Raw genomic sequence first — 24332 nt, forward strand, 5'->3', positions numbered from 1 at the left:
TTAACCTTTTACCTTAAACAACTAGAAAATGTGACAAAATGTATTTAAAAAGGTTTCAGGCAGGCATTTGATAACAAGAAGCACAATTTATTGAGCATTTTGGATCTGTGAGTTTATCATTTTTATCACATTTGGAAATTTTTTGACTATTCTTCAAATATTTTTTCTGTCTCTCCTAACTCTCCTCTCTGAGATTCCAATTATATACATATTAGACTGCTTGATACTGTTACATAGGTCACTCATTCTCTGCTTTAGTTTTTTCCAATTTATTTTCTTGCTGGGTTGAGGAAACATACACTTAAATTTGGAGATGCAAAGAGAAAGAGCTCTGGTAATCTGTAGAGAAGTCCCTTAAGTCTTGGACTCAGCACTAATTTTTACATTTGTGTGTGAAAGCCAGCCGAAGACTGGGAAAGAAAACACAGGAAAAGAGGAGGTGGGACAATCCCTAGGACTCACACAGAGTTGAGAAAAATTTGTGTTGGCACCAGCCAGAGAAGAAAGGTCTCCTAATATGTGAGACATTTGGTAATGTCCTCAGAATTGTATTGCCTTAGTAGAGGACTAAGTTAGCCCTAAATTAAAGCTTTGAAAGGATCAAACTAATTCCAAGTCACTCAACATGTCTCAGAACAAATTCCAAAGATATTAAAAGCAATACATTAAATCTGACACCCAATAATGTAAAATTCACAATGTCAAGTACCTAATAAAAAAATAGCGGGAATACGAAGGAGCTGGAAAATGTGACCTATAACTGGGAAAGAAGATACAATAGAAACAACTCAGAAATGACATAGATAATAGAATTAGAAAACAATGAAATAAAAACAGCTATACTGCATATCCTCAAAAACAAAAGAAGAGCATGAACATGATGAGGACAAAAAAGAGAGATTAAAAAGTCCCACATTAACTTTGTAGAAATAAAAATAATACAATATCTGAAATGAAAATGCACTGGATGGCATTAATGGCAGATGAAATGCTGCAGAAAAAAATAAGTGGACTTGAAGACATGGCATTAGAAACTACCCACATTGAATATACAGAGAAAATAAATTGGAAAAAACTAAGCAGAGAATCAGTGACCTATGTAACAGTATCAAGCAGTCTAATATGTATATAATTGGAATCTCAGACAAGAGGGTTAGGAGAGACAGAAAAAATATTTGAAGAATAGTCAAAAAATTTCCAAATGTGATAAAAATGATAAACTCACAGATCCAAAATGCTCAATGAATCCCAAACATGAAGAAAAACCACACAAGGCATATCATAATCAAATTGCTGAAATTTAATGAAAAAGATAAAAAAAAAATTAAGTCAGCCAGAGGAAAAAAGATGCATTATATATAAAGGAATAAAAATAAGAATTACAGCAAACTTGCCTCAGACTTGCAAACCAGATGATATCAGTAAGATACTGAAAGAAAAAGGCTCTCAATCTAGAATTCTACACTGGTCAAAAATATCTTTCAAAAATTAGGCAAAAACTAAGAGAAATTAAAGCACATTTCCAAATAAAAACATGCACACAAAGATTCACAGAAGTTTTATTTGTAATAGCCGAAACCTGGAAATGACCCATATGTCCATTAATAGATGAATAAACATACAAACTATGTCATATGATGTATTGATACATGCAAAATGAATGAAACTCAAAGTAATTACTTGAAGTGAAAGAAGCCAGACAGCTGGGCATGGTGGCTCAAGTCTGTCATCCTAACATTTCAGAAGGCCAAGATGAGTGGATCACTTGAGCTCAGGAGTTCAAGACCAGCTTGGGCAACATGGTGAAACCCCATCTCTACAAAAAGTACAAAAATTAGCCAGGTGTGGTGGCTTGTGCCTGTAATCCCAGGTACTTATGGGGCTGAGGCAGGAGCGCCCCTTAAGGCTAGGAGGTGGAGGTTGCAATGAGCCAAGATGGTGCCACTGCACAGCCTGGGTAAAAGAGCAAGACCCGGTCTCAAAAAAAAAAAAAAAAAAAAAGCCAGACAAAAATGAGTGCATACTATATGATTCTATCTACATAAAATTCTAGGAAGTGCAAGCTAATCTGTGCCCATAGATTAGTAGATCAGTTCTCGCCCAAGGAAGCAGTAACATGGAGAAGTAGAAAGAGGGATTACAAAGAGAAATGAAGAAACTTTGGGGGGTTATGGATATGTTCATAATTTTGATTGTGGTAATGGTTTCATAGGTGTACACAATCAAGCTTTGTCAAATTATACACTTAAAATTTGTGCAGCTTATTGTATATCGATTATACCTCAATAAAGTCATTTGAAAAATTAAAGCAAAACAAAAAGTTTTCAGACAAGCAAAAAGTGAGACAATTTATTGCCAGCAGACCTATGCTATAAGGAATATTCAAGAAAATTCTCCAGGTAGAAGAAAAATGACACCAGATGGAAATTTGAAACTATACAAAGGAATAGAAAACAAAAAAAAAGGTAAGTATATAAACAAATATGAGGGTTTTTTCTAAGTTAAAAAAGTCTTAAAAATGATTGTCTAAAGTAAAAACAATAACAATATAGTAAAAAGTTCATTCATATGTGGAAGTGAAATGTATGATAACAGTTGCATAATGGATGGGAGAGAAAATAAAATACACTTTTCTAATAGTCATATATGAAATAATACAATATTTGAAAGTAAACTTTGATAAGATAATGATATATATTTGAAAGCTTAAAGAAATGATGCAAAACAAACTAATGATATATAGTTAATAAGCCTACAAATGGAATATTTTCAGAAAAACATGCAATCCAAAAAGGGAAAGGGAGAAACCAAGAACAGATAATTGGAAAAAATAGCAAAATGGTAGATTTAAATTCAACTAGATTGAAAGTCACATTAAATGTGAATTTTCTATACATTCCAATGAAAAGGCAGAGATCTGTCAGACTGAACAAAAACACAAGATCTAACTTTATACTGTCTACAAGAACACTACTTTAAATATAAAGACCTTTAGAGGTTAAATGTAAAAAGGAAAGAAAATGATATGCCACCATAATATTAATTAAAAAAAAAAACTGGAGTGAGTGGTTATACTATCCGCATAAAGTAGACTTCAGAACAAGGAAAGCTGTTAGAAACAAAGAGACTATTTCATAATGATAAAAAGGTGAATTAATCAAGAGGATGTAATGATCCTTGTAAAATCAACCTCATACCTATCAACTAGATCCCATTCCCATTAACTTATTGAAGGACAACACTTGAGCAAATATTCTGTCTCCTGTAGCACAATTTTTTTCCTGTTTACTAGAACTTTTGCATTAGCATATTAAGAAGCTATCATTTATTTAAAAACAAATTAACTCTCTTGTGACCACAGATCCTTCAGCTAATATTCAACTCTTTTTTCTTTAGATAAAATTTCTAGAAAGTGTTATTAAACTTGCTTTTTCCAAATCCTTTCCTCCCATTGTCTCTTAAATCCATTGTCATAAGACCTTTGCCTAACAACTATACTAAAGCTGCTTTTGTCAAGCTCACCAATAACCTTTAGCTAATTAAATCCAATAGTCAAGTCTTAGGCCTTACTTCCTTGATCTAACAATAGGATTTGACACAAGTCATCACTCCCTACTTCTTCATAAGCTTCTTGTTTTTTTGGCTTCCAAGACTCCATACTCTCTTGGTTTTTTTTCCTGTTTCTTTCTTTTCTTTCCTGATTTATTCCTGACCTCTTACTATTACAGTGCTCTAGGTATCAGACTTTGGCCCTTTTTTCCCCTCTATCTACACTCACTTCCTTGATGATCTCATTTGGTCTCACAGCTTTAAATATCAAACATATGCTTGCTAATGACTTTCAAAGTTATATCTCTAGCCTAAACCTCTCATCTGTGGTAGAGACTTATATGCCTACTAACCTATTCTAATACCTCTAACTATATGTTTAATGGGGATCTCAAATTTAACGTGTCAAAAACTGCACTTGTTATTCCTCCCCGCAAAATATCTACCACACCCCAAGACTTCCCCATGTTAGTAACGGCACTTCCACTTTTTGTAATGATTTGCCAAAAACTGTGGTGTCCTCCTTTAAGCCTCTGTTTCTCTTATGTACTACAGCCTAGTTCCTATGCTATAAGAAAATTCTATCAGTTACGTTTCCAAAATACATCCAGAAGCCAACCATATCTTACCTTCTCCACCACTGCCACCTAGTCCAAGCCACAATTATCTTTCACTTAGATTACCACAAGAGCTTCCAATTTGTCTCACTGAGTCCAGCTATGACCTTCTTCCATTTTTGAACACCAGCAGACAAAATAATTTTTTCAAAATCTAAGTTATCCCATTCCCCTTCCTTCTCAAAACTCACGACCAGCTACCATATCACTTAGAATAAAAGCCATTAAATCACTTTCACTTAAAAATCCTTATCTTGGGCTCTGCTGCTATGAAATCCAACCTAAGACAAGCCAGAGGTTATCTGTAAGGTACTGACAGAATAAAGTTGTTAATTTAAAATTCTACACTGAAATAAGGAGATATTGAGAAGAGTCATACGGACAGACCTATGAGAATCTTTGTATTAGATATTAATGCCCACCAGACAGCATCTATTGCAGAAGTAGAATTAAACAGCCAAGTGGATGGGATGATTCATTCAGTAGATGTTAGCCAGCCTTGGTCCTTGGCAATCTCTGTGCTTGCTAATTAATGGAGTAGCTATGGTGGCAGAGTTGGTGTCTATTAATATATGTGCACCCAAGTGCACTGGCTTCAGCTCATTGAGACTGGTGCAGCCACTACTTATTTCTTAGTATTGACCGGACAGTGGCAGGGTCCAATGCTGAGCTCCCAATATGGCACCACTCCTTGACCCCTTGAGAAGTTCAACCAGCCACCTAGTGACCTAGCGGCAAGTTTTTTTTTTTTTTTTTTTTTTACATCTAACTCCTTTAATCTGAAAAACACTTCCTAACTGGGATTCACATGTCAATCAATCCCTGGCATACATTTGCCTTTCTCTCCTCCAGTGCTTCAACCAGAACTGCTAGCTAGTGGCTCATAGTTCCTAAACTGCTGGCAAGGGAACCCACGTAATATCATCTGATACCAAGCATCTTTTTCAGCAAAGGAGATGATGCAGGGAGCACTTTTCCTGTCACATTCTGCATTATCCAGAAGCAGTGAGCCAGCCTAATAAAGACGTGAAGCAGTTTCCTGAAGGCACATTAAAATACTGGCTTGGAAATGCCACTATCTAGGGCACTATCTTTCAGGATGTTGGGTATGTCTTAAACCATAGCCATAACATGGTACCATATCCCCAGAAGGTAGAATACATGGATTTGAGACCAAGGCATGGAAGTAGGAGTAGCCACATTTATCATCACTCCCAGTGACCCATTTGGGAAACTGGTACTTCCTATTCCACAATGTTAGCCTCTGTAGGTCTGAAGACCCTGGTTTCCAGAGGCAGATGCTTCTACTTCAAAAGGCACTATCTCACTAAATTTAGTTATGGCAGCTACCTGGTCACTTTAGGTTTCTCATGCCAGTATGTCAGCACTCATAAATAGCAGTTATCATACGGAAAAGTATAATTGACCCTGATCATTACAGCACAGTGGGGCTCTGGATACATATGAGAGAAGGAAAAAATATGTTTGATGCTCAGACAATCCATGGAATCATTTCTTGGTACTCCCATGCTTAGTTCTAATTGTAAATGAACTATCTGGGCATGGTGGCCTGTGCCTGTAGTCTCAGCTACTCAGGAGGTTGGGGCAGGAGGATCACTTGAGCTCCACCCAGTTCCAGCTTCCCAGCCACTTTGTTTATCTACTTAAGCCTCAGCAATGGCGGGCGTCCCCTCCCCAGCCTCGCTGCACCTTGCCTCGAGATTGCAGACTGCTGTGCTAGCAATGAGGGAGGCTCTGTGGGTGTGGGACCCTCCCAGCCAGGTTTGGGATATAATCTCCTGGTGTGTCCCTTTGCTAAGATCCTTGGTAGAGCGCAATATTGGGGTGAGAGTTACCCGATTTTTCAGGTGTTGTGTGTCTCAGTTCCCCTGGCTAGGAAAAGGGATTCCCTTCCCTCTTGCGCTTCCCAGGTGAGGCGATGCCTCTCCCTGCTTCAGCTCTCACTGGTCAGGCTGCAGCAGCTGACCAGCACCGACTGTCCCGCACTCCTCAGTGAGATGAACCTAGTACCTCAGTTGAAAATGCAGAAATCACCTGTCTTCTGTGTGGCTGGCCCTGGGAGTTGGAGACTGGAGCTGTTCCTATTTGGCCATCTTGCTCCACCCCAGCCACATTTTCTTAATCCAGTCTGTCACTGATGGACATTTGGGTTGATTCCAAGTCTTTGCTATTGTGAATAGTGCCGCAATAAACATACGTATGAATGTGTATTTATAGCAGCATGATTTATAATCCTTTGGGTATATACCCAGTAATGGGATGGCTGGGTCATATGGTATTTCTAGTTCTAGATCCTTGAGGAATCGCCATACTGTTTTCCACAATGGTTGAACCAGTTTACAATCCCACCAACAGTGTAAAAGTGTTCCTATTTCTCCACATCTTCTCCAGCACCTGTTGTTTCCTGACTTTTTAATGGTTGCCATTCTAACTGGTGTGAGATGGTATCTCATTGTGGTTTTGATTTGCATTTCTCTGATGGCCAGTGATGACGAGCATTTTTTCATGTGCCTGTTGACTGTATGCATGTCTTCTTTTGAGAAATGTCTGTTCATATCCTTTGCCCACTTTTGGATGGGGTTGTTTGCTTTTTTCTTGTAAATTTGTTTGAGTTCTTTGTAGGTTCTGGATATTAGCCCTTTGTCAGATGAGTAGATTGCAAAAATTTTCTCCCATTCTGTAGGTTGCCTGTTCACTCTGATGGTAGTTTTTTTTTTGCTGTGCAGAAGCTCTTTAGTTTAATTAGATCCCATTTATCAATTTTGGCTTTTGTTGCCGTTGCTTCTGGTGTTTTAGACATGAAGTCCTTGCCCATGCCTATGTCCTGAATGGTATTCCCTAGGTTTTCTTCTAGGGTTTTTATGGTTTTAGGTCTAACATTTAAGTCTCTAATCATCTTGAATTAATTTTCGTATAAGGAGTAAGGAAAGGATCCAGTTTCAGCTTTCTACTTGTGGCTAGCCAATTTTCCCAGCACCATTTATTAAATAGGGAATCCTTTCCCCATTTCTTGCTTTTCTCAGGTTTGTCAAAGATCAGATGGCTGTAGATGTGTGGTATTATTTCTGAGGACTCTGTTCTGTTCCATTGGTCTATATCTCTGTTTTGGTACCAGTACCATGCTGTTTTGGTTACTGTAGCCTTGTAGTATAGTTTGAAGTCAGGTATTGTGATGCCTCCAGCTTTGTTCTTTTGACTTAGGATTGTCTTGGCAATGCGGGCTCTTTTTTGGTTCCATATGACCTTTAAAGCAGTTTTTTCCAATTCTGTGAAGAAACACATTGGTAGCTTGATGGGGATGGCATTGAATCTATAAATTACCTTGGGCAGTATGGCCATTTTCACGATATTGATTCTTCCTATCCATGAGCATGGTGTGATCTTCCATTTGTTTGTGTCCTTTTTCATTTCATTGAGCAGTGGTTTGTAGTTCTCCTTGAAGAGGTCCTTTACATCCCTTGTAAGTTGGATTCCTAGGTATTTCATTCTCTTTGAAGCAATTGTGAATGGAAGTTCATTCATGATTTGGCTCTCTGTTTGTCTGTTACTGGTGTATAAGAATGCTTGTGATTTTTGCACATTAATTTTGTATCCTGAGACTTTGCTGAAGTTGCTTATCAGCTTAAGGAGATTTTGGGCCGAGATGATGGGGTTTTTAAATATACAATCATGTCATCTGCAAACAGGGACAATTTGACTTCTTCTTTTCCTAACTGAATACCGTTCATTTCTTTCTCTTGCCTGATTGCCCTAGCCAGAACTTCCAAAACTATGTTGAATAAGAGTGGTGAGAGAGGGCATCCCTGTCTTGTGCCAGTTTTCAAAGGGAATGCTTCCAGTTTTTGCCCATTCAGTATGATGTTGGCTATAGGTTTGCCATAAATAGCTCTTATTATTTTGAGATACATTCCATCAATACCGAATTTATTGAGAGTTTTTAGCATGAAGGGCTGTTGAATTTTGTCAAAGGCCTTTTCTGCATCTATTGAGATAATCATGTGGTTTTTGTCTTTGGTTCTGTTTATGTGCTGGATTATGTTTATTGATTTGTGTATGTTGAACCAGCCTTGCATCCCAGGGATGAAGCCCACCTGATCATGGTGGATAAGCTTTTTGATGTGCTGCTGGATTTGGTTTGCCAGTATTTTACTGAGGATTTTTGCATCGATGTTCAACAGGGATATTGTTTTGAAATTCTCTTTTTTTGTTGTGTCTCTGCCAGGCTTTGGTATCAGGATGATGTTGGCCTCATAAAATGAGTTAGGGAGGATTCCCTCTTTTCTATTGATTGGAATAGTTTCAGAAGGAATGGTACCAGCTCCTCTACCTCTGGTAGAATTCGGCTGTGAATCCTTCTGGTCCTGGACTTTTTTTGGTTGGTAGGCTATTAATTATTGCCTCAATTTCAGAGTCTGCTATTGGTCTATTCAGGGATTCAACTTCTTCGTGGTTTAGTCTTGCGAGAGTGTAAGTGTCCAGGAAATTATCCATTTCTTCTAGATTTTCTAGTTTATTTGCGTAGAGGTGTTTATAGTATTCTCTGATGGTAGTTTGTATTTCTGTGGGGTCGGTGGTGACATCCCCTTTATCATTTTTCATTGCGTCTGTTTGATTCTTCTCTCTTTTCTTCTTAATTAGTCTTGCTAGCGGTCTATCAATTTTGTTGATCCTTTCAAAAATCCAGCTCCTGGATTCATTGGTTTTTTTGGAGGGTTTTTTGTGTCTCTATCTCCTTTAGTTCTGCTCTGATCTTAGTTATTTCTTGCCTTCTGCTAGCTTTTGAATGTGTTCCCTCTTGCTTCTCTAGTTCTTTTAATTGTGATGTTAGGGTGTCAATTTTACATCTTTCTTGCTTTCTCTTGTGGGCATTTAGTGCCATAAATTTCCCTCTACATACTGCTTTAAATGTGTCCCAGAGATTCTGGTATGTTGTATCTTTGTTCTCGTTGGTTTCAAAGAACACCTTTATTTCTGCCTTCATTTCGTTATGTACCCAGTAGCCATTCAGGAGCAGGTTATTCAGTTTCCATGTAGTTGAGCGGTTTTGATTGCATTTCTTAGTCCTGAGTTCTAGTTTGATTGCACTGTGGTCTGAGAGACTGTTTGTTATAATTTCTGTTCTTTTACATTTGCTGAGGAGTGCTTTACTTCCAGCTATGTGGTAAATTTTGGAATAAGTACAATGTGGTGCTGAGAAGAATGTATACTCTGTTGATTTGGGTGGAGAGTTCTGTAGATGTCTATTAGGTCCGCTTGGTGGAGAGATGAGTTCAATTCCTGGATATCCTTGTTAACTTTCTGTCTCGTTGATCTGTCTAATGTTGACAGTGGGGTGTTGAAGTCTCCCATTATTAGTGTATGGGAGTCTAAGTGTCTTTGTAAGTCTCTAAGGACTTGCTTTATGAATCTGGGTGCTCCTGTATTGGGTGCATATATATTTAGGATAGTTAGCTCTTCCTGATGAATTGATCCCTTTACCATTATGTAATGGCCTTCTTTGTCTCTTTTGATCTTTGATGGTTTAAAGTCTGTTTTATCAGAGACTAGGATCACAACTCCTGCTTTTTTTTGTTTTCCATTTGCTTGGTAGATCTTCCTCCATCCCTTTATTTTGAGCCTATGTGTGTCTTTGCATGTGAGATGGGTCTCCTGAATACAGCAAACTGATGGTTCTTGACTCTTTATCCAGTTTGCCAGTCTGTGTCTTTTAATTGGACCATTTAGTACATTTACATTTAAGGTTAATATGGTTATGTGTGAACTTGATCCTGCCATTATGATATTAACTGGTTATTTTGCTAGTTAGTTGATGCAGTTTCTTCCTAGCCTCGATGGTCTTTACATTTTGGCATGTTTTTGCAATGGCTGGTACCGGTTGTTCCTTTCCATGTTGAGTGCTTCCTTCAGGAGCTCTTGTAGGGCAGGCATGGTGGTGACAAAATCTCTAAGCATTTGCTTGTCTGTAAAGGATTTTATTTCTCTTTCACTGATGAAACTTAGTTTGGCTGGATATGAAATTCTGGGTTGAAAATTCTTTTCTTTAAGAATGTTGAATATTGGCCCCCACTCTTTTCTGGCTTGTAGAGTTTCTGCCGAGAGATCTGCTGTTAGTCTGATGGGCTTCCCTTTGTGGGTAACCGGACCTTTCTCTCTGGCTGCCCTTAAGATTTTTTCCTTCATTTCCACTTTGGTGAATCTGACAATTATGTGTCTTGGAGTTGCTCTTCTCGAGGAGTATCTTTGTGGCGTTCTCTGTATTTCCTGAATTTGAATGTTGGCCTGCTTTACTAGGTTGGGGAAGTTCTCCTGGATGATATCCTGAAGAGTGTTTTCCAACTTGGTTCCATTTTCCCCCTCACTTTCAGGCACCCCAATCAGACATAGACTTGGTCTTTTCACATAATCCCATATTTCTTAGAGGCTTTGTTCATTTGTTTTTCCTCTTTTTTCTCTAGACTTCTCTTCTTGCTTCACTCCATTCATTTGATCTTCAATCATTGATACTCTTTCTTCCAGTTGATCGAGTCAGTTACTGAAGCTTGTGCATTTGTCATGTATTTCTCGTGTCATGGTTTTTATCTCTGTCAGTTCGTTTATGGCTTTCTCTGCATTGATTATTCTAGTTATCCATTCTTTCATTCTTTTTTCAAGATTTTTAGTTTTTGTGCGCTGGGTACGTAGTTCCTCCTTTAGCACTGAGAAGTTTGATCAACTGAAGCCTTCTTCTCTCAACTCATCAAAGTCATTCTCCGTCCAGCTTTGATCCATTGCTGGCGATGAGCTGTGTTCCTTTGGAGAGGGAGATGCTCTCTTATTTTTTGAATTTCCAGCTTTTCTGCCCTGCTTTTTTCCCATCTTTGTAGTTTTATCTGCCTTTGGTCTTTGATGCTGGTGACATACTGATGGAGTTTTGGTGTGGATGTCCTTTCTGTTTGTTAGTTTACCTTCTAACAGTCAGGACCCTCAGCTGTAGGTCTGTTGGAGATTGCTTGAGGTCCACTCCAGACCCTGTTTGCCTGAGTATCAGCAGCAGAGGCTGCAGAAGGTAGAATATTGCTGAACAGCAAGTGTTGCTGTCTGATTCTTGCTCTGAAAACTTCATCTCAGGGGTGTACCCTGCCGTATGAGGTGTGAGGTGTTGGTCTGCACCTAGTGCGGGATGTCTCCCAGTTAGGCTACTCAGGGGTCAGGGACCCACTTGAGCAGGCAGTCTGTCTGTTCTCAGATCTCAACCTCCGTGCTGGGAGATCCACTGCTCTCTTCAAAGCTGTCAGACAGGGTCATTAATATCTGCAGAGGTTTCTGCTGCTTTTTGTTTATCTATGCCCTGTCCCCAGAGGTGGAGTCTACAGAGGCAGGCAGGCCTCCTTGAGCTGTGGTGGGCTCCACCCAGTTTCAGCTTCCCCGGGCTTTGTTTGCCTACTTAAGCCTCAGCAATGGCAGGCGCCCCTCCCCCAGCCTCACTGCCGCCTTGCAGTTAGATCTCAGACTGCTGTGCTAGCAATGAGGGAGACTCCGTGGGCATGGGACCCTCCTGGCCAGGTGTGGGATATAATCTCCTGGTGTGCTCTTTGCTAAGACCCTTGGTAAAGCACAGAATTAGGGTGGGAGTTACCCGATTTTGCAGGTGTTCTGTGTCTCAGTTTCCCTTGCCTAGGAAAAGGGATTCCCTTCCCCCTTGCACTTCCCAGGTGAGGCGATGCCTCGCCCTGCTTCAGCTCTCGCTGATCAGGCTGCATCAGCTGACCAGCACCGATTGTCCGGCACTCCCCGGTGAGATGAACTCAGTATCTCAGTTGAAAATGCAGAAATCACCCGTCTTCTGTGTCACTTGTGCTGGGAGCTGGAGGCTAGAGCTGTTCCTATTCGGCCATCTTGCTCCGGGTGATCCTGTTTGTTTTCTAACAAGTTTTCTACTTATACTGACAATGACACTGTCTGCTGATTTTTGCTCTCTGCTCCCAACCAAGTCAGTTCCTTCTGGCTGTGAAGCTACTGGTTTCCACAGTCAGCTCTTGCCTGGGAAAACTATCTTTCTCACCAACTAAGCTGAAGGGGATGGGAGTACCACTAGACAAAAAAGGTGGCAAACTCACACTGTTCTTCCCCAAAGTAAGTACAAGCAGTTTTCGTGAATAAATGCTTCTTTAAATGTTGTTTGCCTCTGGTTAATTTCCAGAGCCCTTAAGTAATTGTTGTTTTCGCAATTTTGTCTAGTTTTATATTTGCTTTTTGCCAACAGAATTTTCTAATCTCTTCACTCCACCATACTTGGAAGTCCTGCCTCTAAATATATTTTAACTATAATTTTTCATTAAATCAATATTCAGCATACACTGTAAACATATAAATGATTTTATATCCTAGTTCAATAGTAAACTAGCATTATTTGTTCACTTTGGTTTTTCTTAACGTTAAAAAAGGTTTTCTTCTTCCTCCCTTTTTAAAAAGTAGATACAGGGTCTTGCTTTAGTTGCCCAGGCCGATCTCACACTCCTGGGCTCAAGCATTCTTCTCAACTGAGCCTCCTGAGCAGCTGGGACTATAGGCATGTGCCACCACTCCCAGCTTCATATTTTCATTTTAAATTAAATTTTCCCAGGCCATCATCTCAATATAGTTTTATTTTGGTCAAAACTTTCAGATAAACTATCCCTTTTTTATTCTCTCCTGGAGATATTTTTCTTAGAGTTCCTCATTTCTTTATTCCAATCTTGACTAATTTTTCTCTGGGTCTGCAGTATAGGTGCTATTTTTAGAATCTCCTTTGACTCTCTTCTGTGTTGGGTGCATTGTTTAGTGAATTAAATGTGATTGTTGTAGAGGTCATGGAAAATAGTGCCTAAAAACGTGGGCTCTGGAGTTAGATTAAATTCAGAGTCCAGCTCTATATAATTATTTGTGCCACCTTGGAGACACTGCCTATCTATGCCTCAATTTTCCAGTCTGTAAAATGGTAAAAAGAACAGTACTTGCCTTATTTGGTTGTCCTGAAGATCAAATGAGCTAATATATAATGAATATTTACTACTCTCATCGTGTTGAAATATGTTTGGTGGAACACATGGAATTTTTTTGAGAAATGTGTAAGAGTGTAATATTTGAGACTTTGTACAGGTAATAGTTCTACTAACACTTGATGGTCTGATCAGGTATAGAATTCTAGGTTGAAAATTACGTGTCCTCAGAATTTTAAACGCATTGTGTTTTTATCTTGTAGTTCCAGTGCTGCTGTTGATAAGTCTGATGATATTCTGGTTGCCATTTTTTTAATAAGTGTTTTTTGTTCATTTGTTTGTTTTGTTTTGGAAGATTTTTGAATCTCTTATCCTTGGTGGGTGTTTTTGTTTGGTTGTTTTTTTTTGAGACAGGGTTTTGCAATTCTTTTGCCTCTGCCTCCCAAGTAGCTGGGACTACAGGGGTGTGCCACCACACTCGGCAAATTTTGTATTTTTAATAGAGGTGGGCTTTACCATGTTGGCCAGGCTGGTCTCAAACTCCTAACCTCAGGTGATCTGCCTGCCTCAGCCTTCCAAAGTGCTGAGATTACAGGTGTGAGCCACCACACCCAGCCTTTGGTGTTTTAAAATGCCATTCTACTGAGCCTTCAACAATTTCTTCTTTTATTCATTGTGCTGGCTACTCTGTTAATCCATTACTCTAAGAATTTTTATTGTGTTATTTCTTTGATAATTTCCTCCTCTGTTCTCTCCTTCTGTTCAGACTTCCTGGAACTCATATTAATTAGAAATTATATCTTGGGGATTGATCCTTGTCTTAGTCTGCTGGAGCTGCCATAGTAAAATGCCACAGGCTGAGTGGCTTAAACAATAGAATCTTATTTCTCATAGTTCTGGAGGCTGAGAAGTCCAAGATCAAGGTGCTGGCAAGGCAGGTTTTATTCTGAGTTCTCTTTTCTTAGCCAGTAGGCAGCTGCCACCTCACTGTGTGCTCACGTGACCTTTTCTTTGTGTGTGTGTGTGTAGAGAGAGAGAGAGATCTTTGACATATGTTCTTCTTACAAGGATACAAGATCTACTGGATCAAGGCTCTATCTTATGACCTGATTTAACGTTTATTACTTCCTTGTAGGCACTATCTCCAAATACTGTCACATTGGGGATTAGAGCTTAAATATGAGTTTTGGAGGGACATAATTCAGCCTGTAGCAATCTTCTAATCAGATTACCTTTTCACTTCTATTCTCCCTCTTGTTGAACTTTTCTCTTTATTCTAGATGAGTTCCATTTTTACTGAATCATTTTGACATTTCTTGCCATCATGTTTTTTATTTCTAAGAGCTCTTTTTCAATTTTTTTATTATTTTCCTTTATTTCACTTTGTTTTTTTCATTGATGCAATATATTTTATCTTTCTGAAAATATAAATGATAGATTTTTTGATCCTGCTACATGAATTATTTGTATATTTTTACTAAATGACTTTTTTTTTTTTTCTATTTGCTTTGTTCTTGGCCTCTCAAATTGGAGGCTTTTTCAAATATCTGGTGATCTTTGGCTATCCCTTGTCATATAAAAATGACAAAATAATCAGAGAGAGAACAGGGCTTGTTGACCAAGTAGCAAGAAGACATTTTTATTATGTGATCCTCAGATGTCAATATTGCTCTTTTCTCTGGGTCTGATTAGTGTTACACTAGTTAGTTTAGCTAGGATAGGCAAGGTTAGCTACAGGAAAAGAAAAAACAAAAAGAATAAAACAACTCAGTGGCTTAATACAATAAATATTTATCATTCTCACTATATATCCAATGATAATTGGTGATGGGCTCTGCTCCAGTCACAGAATTACTACAAACCATCTTATGATGTCACTATTTCACCAAGATATCTCATTTGTCATAGCAGAAAAAAAAAGCAAACATGGAAAATTGCACATTGGCTGTTGAATGTGTCCACCTGGAAGTAGTATACATGACTTGTGCTTTTATTTAATTGACTGAAGCAAATCCTAGGTCCACACCTAGCCTCAAAGTGCGAAAGTGCAGCCCTCCCAAGTGTCCAAAAGGAGAGGATAGCCAGAAATACTGGACAGCAGTACCGAGGTTTACCACAATGACTGATTCATTCTCTTAAAAATAGTATGCTTGCACGCCTGTAATCCCAGCATTATGGGAGGCCAAGGCAGGTGGATTACGAGGTCAAGAGATTGAGACCATCCTGGCCAACATGGTGAAACCCCATCACTACTAAAAATACAAACATTAGGTGGGTGTGGTGGCATGCACCTGTAATCCCAGCTACTAGGGAGGCTGAGGCAGGAGAACCGCTTGAACCCAGGAGGCAGAGGTTGCAATGAGTAGAGATCGCACCACTGCACTCCAGCCTGGGCAACAAGAGTGAAACTCCATTTTAAAAAAGAAAAAAGTATGCTTGCAGTCCTCATTCCTCCTTAGCAGATACTATTCAGATACTTAACATCCACTTGGTGAATTATTGATAAATTGCTCCTTTTACTATTTTTTTTTTCTGATGAAGTATGTTGACTAACTTAAGGAGAACTTAGGAAAAGTTAGATGAAAACAAAAGAATTCCTCTGCCTGATAAACTTTTTATTGTTAGAAAGCAACAAAAAAGCACTGAATTTCTATTTTCCATCATGCTGTGTCTTCCTAAAGTCAGTCTTAATTTCATCACAGCACCACTGAGGAGGCAAAACCAGAGTGGAAATGAAGGTGACAGTAAGCTGAGTTGTAACTTGGAACTGGCTGTGTCCAGCCTCCAAGTGACCAATTTTGTAATTTATTATTGACTTTATGCAGCTACACACAAAAGGGAGTGAAGATTGCGCAAGAGGCTCTGCTAATAGCAAAGTGTTTCAGGACCTAGAGCTGTGAACTACAAAACAGTTTATCTTCAAGTGCCCAGGAAGTGAGGGTAGAATTCAGGTTGCCTGACAGAAGCAATTTAGATTCCTCAGCAATACAGGAGAGTTTGAATGTGAAGACATTCTCCTCTCAAACTTATAACACCTTGAAGAGTAGACAAGTCCCAAGCATTACTGTTTTGGGCTACAAGGCACAAATGTGATTGCAAACCAGACAAAAGTGTCCCAATTCATGAGCAGATTTTAAAACCAACCTGTTTCTCTGCCTCTGGTTTCAAAGAAACTAATTGCTCAAGATGCACACAGATGGTGTCTGACTCATTGTTTCTTTCCTTAATGTTACTGAATGTTAAATTAGTAATGGTAATAAACAACCACATATATTCACAGAGGAAATGTATGAAGCTAAAATTAGAATCTTTGTCATGCAACATTGATTTGTACCAGAAGTTGGAGCTAGATTGGCCAGCAAGTAAATGTTTCAGCCTTGTCCCTCCAAGTCATCTTGTTGAGCCCTGAGCGCAGACAACCCTACAGTCACTGACCTTTATAAATGGAGAGCTGCTGAGAAACCTTCTAGTCCACTGCCAAGCCTCCAGCTGTGGCCTTCCAGTACACACACCCCTCCTCAGTTCAGACAACTTAGTGCTCTATGCACTTGCTGCTATGCAGAGGACCTCGACACTTCTAGAATGCAGTACAGAAGCTGCCATTTACATCTTTAAGGTCCTAGGCATGTGCAGCTTATTTGCTAACTAAAGTTGCCACACCGATCAGTCACTGGATGCAGGCTACCCTGGGAAAGGGTGTGACATTGGAGGAGGTCGCTTTCTGCAGAGGGGACAATCCCTAAAGGGGCTGACATTTGAAGGCTGTTGGCCCATGACATTCTCAGAAGCTGGGGCAATGAGGCTTCACTGATGGGGGAGCTGGGCAGTGCATCCTTGTGTCTACCACACTGCTACTTCAAGTCATTTTTTCCAGCAGACTCTTCTATCACACCTCAAACTTCTTCAAATTTCTGCCTGAGATAAACTTTCTCCATAGTTTTCAGACCAACATCACTTGCCCCAAACTCTCCACCCCTTCTCATGATCAATCTCATTGTTTCTCCACTTTATCTCTGATTTATCACACTGTCTCATGGATATCTGTCCCTAGGTGGGTAAGCTTACTTCTACATTTACAGTTATGTTCACTTAGTAGCTTTTCTTCACTGTTTACAATAGTCAGCTCTGTCTCTACAAAGAATCAGGCTCCAAATAATAAAATGTTGGCTGAACATGTCCTACTTTTCATCTTCTGAACATGTAGAGTACACAGGGTTCCAAACTATAGTTTGCTCCCACAGAGTTGGCTTCCTTTGTGTTTTTCATGAACCAAACTCAATCTAATTTACTACAAAAAGTGTGTTCCTGTCAGGTCACTCCAGTCACATGAGAAATTGATTGGCCTTTCTAAGGGAGAGGAGGAATCATTTCCCAAAATGATAAGAGAAACAAAGCCAGCCAGGGTTAGAAGTCTCCTTTTAAATCTCCTCCCCCGACAATAAATGAGAAGAGTCGATAAACTCATTCCCCACATTCCACATAGTAGCCTCAGCAATATTATGCTTCACTGAGCAAAACAACTTCGAAGTGTCTGCTTTTACCTAATAGCACCTAAGTGCACTCTGAGTGCCTTCATTTCAATGATTAATCAAGAAAAAACTCAATGATTAATCATTTCAATACTCTGTGGCTGCATTCCTTTGGTGCACCATATATGATAGGACAAATTAGGTAATAAACTTTCTGGCATTTATTCCATTCAGTTGAATACTTCTCCACTTTTTTAGCTGTAATCTCTGAAGCCATCTAGCATAAGTGGTCTGCATGGGAATTGTGATTTTTTTGCTAACCTAGTTCCTTTTCCAAGTAAAATTACATCCTTAAAGGTTTATCTACTCCTCACCAGGTCACTAGACAAAAACTCAGCCTTGATTTTCTCATCTTTGAACAAGTTGTTTTGTTACCTCCAGTTCCTGGTAAAATCTCCCTGCTGTTTGTTCATAAGGGTTCCACAGTACACACGAACAAAAAATGCATGGAGAGACTCCAGAACAAAGTGAGATCCAAAGTGACTTGCAAGCAATGGCTGGGGAAGAAAAAAGGGGGAAGAGATATTTGAAAAGTCACATTAATAGAACAGGTATATACGCTATCCAAATTATCTCTGTTTCCACGTGCTTTGCAAGGAGGGAAAATCAGATTGACATTTGGAACTTTTCATCCTTAAGAAGATAATTACCACTAACTCTTCATCAAAGAGGCATCATTTTGAAATTCTTTTCTGGCTGCAAGGATTAGTTAATATGATGACACATGCAGTTACCCTCCCTCTCTCCCTCTCTTTTTCAGTCTCTTGCAATCAAAAACATACTTGATCAGCACATCCAGCCAGGATTTAAGGTGTAGTCTGGAATAGGACAGCTTTTTCTCTGGGATGCTACTTCATGCGTGGAACACAAAACTGAGTGTGGTCACTTCTAACAAGCTATTTGACTTAGGAAAAGCTAATAATGAGAAAAAAAGATTTTGTCATTTTTATTGTGGCTGTTACTCAGTCACTATAAGTTATCATATTATTATGTAGGGCCTTAAAATTTATTGAGAATCTATGGACAATGGAAAAGACACTGAAAATTTAAGTAGTTAAGACATGTTCCTACCCTTGAGAAATATAACATGGATTTGGAAGAACTTGAGGTTGAAAGAAAATGTAAGTGCTCTTTGGGGTTGGCAGGATCTTTAGAGATCTCTCCTTTCAGTACAGGAGAATGCAGCAAAAGTGACTTGTGGTTTGTTTAGAATCACTGAGCAGAAATGGAACCAGAATTTGGATCTTCATATTCCTAGCTCAGTGTACTTTTTATTACTTAAACTGCCTTAATGATCTCCAATGAGAGTCCATTCACCCTAAGACAATTTTTTTCATCTACTTTCATTTAAATGTCAAGAAAAATATTTCAGACATACAGAGAAGTACCAAGAACAATATGCTGAGACTCATGTACCTACTCCCCAACTTAAATAAAATATTATAGTCATAATTAAAGACCTTTTATATCCCTTGTTAATCCCTTTCCTCTATATCCCCCCAAGATGTAATCAGTATCCTGAATTTGCTGTTTATCATTCCCATATTTTAAACTTCACTACATATGTATACATATGTATATATTCACAATAATACATTGTATTACTTCGCATGTTTCAAAGCTTTATAAATGATGTCATACTGTAAATGGTATTCTGTGCCTTGCTTTTTTTTACTCAACCTATTTTTGAGTTTTATGGATATTAATATATGTATTCTAGTTCTGTGTTGTTGCTATATATTATAAGAATATACATGTATTTGTTTTTCTGCTATTTTTTGTTCATCGACATGTAAATTGGTTCGAAGTTTTTGTCATTTCGTGAACACTTGCATACTGTCACCTTGGACACACTGAGGATATACACTAGGAGCCAAGTTACTAGGTCACATAGTATGTGCATCTTTAAATTTACTGGATTCCAATGTCAGATCTAGAAACCTAGCTTCACTGGGTTTGGTCTTCTAAATCTATCTGCTTACTTGCTGTATTAGCCAGGGTTCCCAGAGGAACAGAATAGAATATATCTACACATGAAAGAGGTTTATCAGGGAGAATTGGCTCACACGATAGGCCATCTGCAAGCTGGGGAAGAAAGAAGCCAGTAGTGGCTCAGACCAAGTCCAAAAGCTTCAAAAGCAGGGAAGCCAACAGTGCAGTCTTGGGTCTGTGGCTGAAAGCCCAAGAGCCCCTGGCAAACCACTGATATAAGTCCGAGAGTCCAAAGGCCAAAGAGTCTGATGTCCAAGGGAAGGGAGCATCTAGCACAGAAGAAAGATGAAAGCCAGAGGACTCAGCAAGCCAGCTTATCCCACCTTCTTCCATCTGCTTTGTTCTAGCTGAGCTGGCAGCCAAGTGGATGATGCCCACCCACATTGAGGATGGGTCTTTCTCTCCCAGTCCACTGACTCAAATATCAATCTCCTCTGGCAACACCCTCACAGACACACCTAGAAACAATACTTTACCAGCTATCTAGGTTTCCTTCAATCCAATCAAGTTGACACTTAATATTAACCATCACACTTGCCATATTGCTGACTTTTCAACTAAGTGCAAGTTTGAAATTTTTATGATGGAAGAGCTTGACACACGTAGCTACCTTTGGAAGACTGAAGATGCAAGGTTAGTTTGCCTACAGTTATCACTAGTTGGAAATGCAAGGAGACAGAAGTCTTTGTATTGAGCTGGTTAATTTCGAGGCTTATAGTGAGCTCCAAAGAGAGAATCAAAACATACAGCTTTGAATGGGAGATTGTCCCTTTGTGGCATCCTGTGGACATGGTAGGGGATACAAATAGAGCCACCCTTCCAGGAAATGTAGTAAAGATCAACCATGTGACACAAGTTGGCTGGTGCTGCAAAGGTTCTGACAAAGTCTTTCCCTGTGGTTGTTTCTGAAACGCCACCATTCCTTAATGTAGTCCTCCACTAAAATGCAAACAACTGGACAGGAGGGTTCAAGTAAATTGTCAGGATGTGTTATTTATTTAAATCTTAATATGAAAGCAGTGGTGGTGGTGGTGGTAGTGGGGGGTATGTGTAAAATCTCTTGAGGGAAATGGATTTCAATTACTATCTTCTCTGTGAAGGATTCCCCAATGCCTCTGCCTACATGTATTTTCCCTGTTCTGATTTCCCTCAGTATTTTATGTCTTTTCAGTAACAATTATCACACACTGAATTTTATTTTAAATGTGCAAAATCAGGGATCCATGCATAGTAGAGCAAATATTTATTATTGCACAAGAAACCACCCTCAAACTTTGTGGCTTACAACCATGTGTTTGCTTATAATTCTACAATTTGGTCAGGGCTCAGCAGGGCCAGTTCATCTCAGCTCTAGGTGGTGTCAGCTATGATCCTTCATGTGGTTGCACTCATCTGACTGCTCACCTAGGGCTTGAATGTCCAAGGTGTCCTGTCATTTTCCAGGATTCTTCTCCATGCAGCCTCTTCAGCAGGAAAGCTGAGATCTCCTTATGTGGTAGCTGGATTTCAAGAGAGCAAAAGTGGAAGCTGCCAGGCCTGTGAAGAGCTGGGCCCAAACTGGCACAGTGTAACTTCTGCCTCTTTCTGTTGGCCAGAGTAAACCACAAAACCAGCCTGATTTTAAGGAGAGGAAAGGCAGATTCTATGTCTTGATGGGGAAGGCAATATAAACATAGAGGAAGCACTTGCTGGAGGACATCTTTAGAGCCAATATATCATGCATAGTATTTTAGATATAATATTCGATTTCATCAATACATGAACAAAAGTGTCTGTTTGCCAGCTCTAAAGAGAACAGCAGATCTCCCAGCACAGAGGACTTGTCAAAGGAGTACAGAAGAAAACATTCCTTTGGGGCCACCAGTGAATGAAAATGTGAGTCTAGCTATCTCAGTTAGCACAGAACATAAATACAGAACCATGACGGGTTGATGGGTGCAGCAAATCACTATGGCACGTGTATACCTATGTAATAAACCTACATGTTCTGCATATGTGCCCCAGAACTTAAAGTATAAGAAAAAAGGTATTTTTAAACAATAAGTAAAGATATAATGATCATTATCTATGTTAAGCTATTAAATAATATATAAAATTATATATATAATCATTTCATTCTAAAAGAAAATAAATATATGACTGAAGGTTACCTCAAGAAAATATGACAAAACATTTCAATTATTTAAAGTAATAGAACTAAGCAATATTTTTTGTTCTTGCTAAGTTTCTTATTTCCCACATTTCAGGAATGAAATTGCCTTGCTTATAAAACCAGAAAAAACAATCCGTATGTATTTTTTTTTTAAGCTTAGAATATTGCTTTCAAGTGCTTCTAGCATGTTCAGGGCAGTCTTTCATAAGTATTACTAGTACACAATAAAAAGTTCTTATTTTTTGTGAAAAAAGGCATAATTTATTGGTTTGATTTGTATGTCTGCCTGGATCTGAAAGTTGTAGAATTTATAAAATAATTTAACCATTCAGACTTGGACCATTTTAGACCATATTCCAACTCATCTGCATTTTCTGAATCATCAAAAGTTTGTCTTGTTTGGATCCTGATTCAGTTAAAACAACCAGAGAATGATATTGTTGAGACCATTATGGAATATGTCCTATACTGGCTAGTATGTGATGTTAAGGAATCATTATTTTGTTAAATGTGAAAATGACGTTTTGTGTAATTTTTGTTTGTTTGTTTGTTTGTTTTTGAGACAGAGTCTTGCTCTGTCGCCCATGCTGGAGTGCAGTGGCGCAATCTTGGCTCACTGCAACCTCTGCATCCCGGGTTCAAGCAATTCTCCTGCCTCAGCCTCCCAAGTAGTTGGGACTACAGGTGAGTGCCACAACACCTGGCTAATTTTTTTGTGTTTTTAGCAGAGATGGGGTTTCACCGTGTTAGCCAGGATGGCCTTGATCTCCTGAACTCGTGATCCGCCCACCCTGGCCTTCCAAAGTGCTGGGATTACAGGCATAAGCCACTGTGCCTAGCCTGTAGTGTTTTGTTTGTTTGTTTTAAGGGTCACCACTGAAAAATTTACAGATGACATGATGTGATGTAAGGTGCAAGATGAAAAAAAATTGGCAGAATATTGGTGATTGGTACATCAGTATGTGGAGGTCATTCTATCACTTGCTTGACTTCTGTGCATAATTAAATTTTTCTGTAATTAAAACAAATAAAAATAAATCTAAAAGCAGAGTTTCACTGGGTTTGGGTGTCAGACAATCTGGTGCATTGAAAGTGAACAAAAAGACAAGGGGCCTGCCCAGAGGGAAGAACTGGGGAGGGAGGTAGGAAACCAGTGAGCGCACATCACCTGTCTGCCCATCATGCACCCTCTCAGCCCTGGGCCAATTTCTCCCAAGGCCCATAGGAAGTTTACTGCTTAGAATCCCCAGTGAGCTGCCTCAGATTTGGGATTAGGAAGAACAGTGTTTCCCCATTAGTGTGGAAAGTAATTTCTGTTCTTGGTGTGTGGCATTTTCCCCTGTCATTGCAAGCACCTCTGCTTTAGACCTTGGTTCCTGGAATTGCAGCTTTATTTGCCTGTAAAGCAAGGAGATGAGACAATAGAAATGAATTATGCCTATCATTACTGAGAAGTCAGCAAAAATCTAGAGGAACCTTGAAAAAGGAGACTGTCTACGGTTCAGCTACATGGATCAGCAGGCATTTGAAATCCAAAACATAGATGTAGAAAATCATAAAGGCTGAACTTAGGGGAAGAGTGGGGAATCTGTCTAATGGATGCAGTCTTCTTTGTTACAATAAGGCTAGACTCCCTATGGTTGTTTATTTTCAGGTTTGTTTGTTTTGAAAAAGACTGACGAGAGTTAGTAAGTTAAAATACAGAAAGTAGGTACAATTAATTTTTTTAAAGTGTGTTCTCTGCAAAGTCAACAAAACAGGCAAACTACTCCAAAGAAATAAAAGGAGAAAGCACAATTACACAAAATAAGAAATGACAAAAGGGAAATTTCTATTGAAAGAAAGGAAATCTTTAATACCTAAAAGATTATTTTAAACAATTCTATGGCAATAAATTATAAAACCTAGATGAAATGCATAATTTTCTAGGAAAATATAATTTATCAAAACTGAATGTAGTAAAGGTCAAAGAGAAAACATTATAGAGAAATAGAGAAAATTAAGAAGGAGCTACAACTCCTGCAAAGCACCAGACTCATATGGTTTCACAGAGATTCTACCCAACCTTCAGAGAGCATATACAGCCAGTGCTGTTTGAATTTTTCCAGAGCAGAGGTAAAGAAGGAAAACTTCCAGTACTTTTAATCAAATGAATATAGCATCAACAGCGAAACTCAATAAATATTGCTTTAAAAAGTACATGTGGAAATTTAATATTTTATAAAGATGATATGTCAAACCACTTAGGAAAATAGCCATTATCAGAACAAGTACTGAAACAATTGATAAACCATTTGGAAAAACTTAAAATAGAATCCGTACCTTACACTATACACTAACATAAACTCCGAATAGATCAGCGACCTAACTGCAAGAAAAAAAGAAAAGAAACCATGCAGTACTTGAAGAAAACCTAGATGAATTCATCTATTAACTGGGAATGGGGAAAATATAAAAATAAAATAATATTATTAAATCAAATATATTAAAATAAAAATATTTTGCATAGTGACAA

This window comes from Theropithecus gelada, chromosome 3 (genome assembly GCF_003255815.1).
Source record: "Theropithecus gelada isolate Dixy chromosome 3, Tgel_1.0, whole genome shotgun sequence".
In the NCBI taxonomy this organism is placed as follows: domain Eukaryota; kingdom Metazoa; phylum Chordata; class Mammalia; order Primates; family Cercopithecidae; genus Theropithecus; species Theropithecus gelada.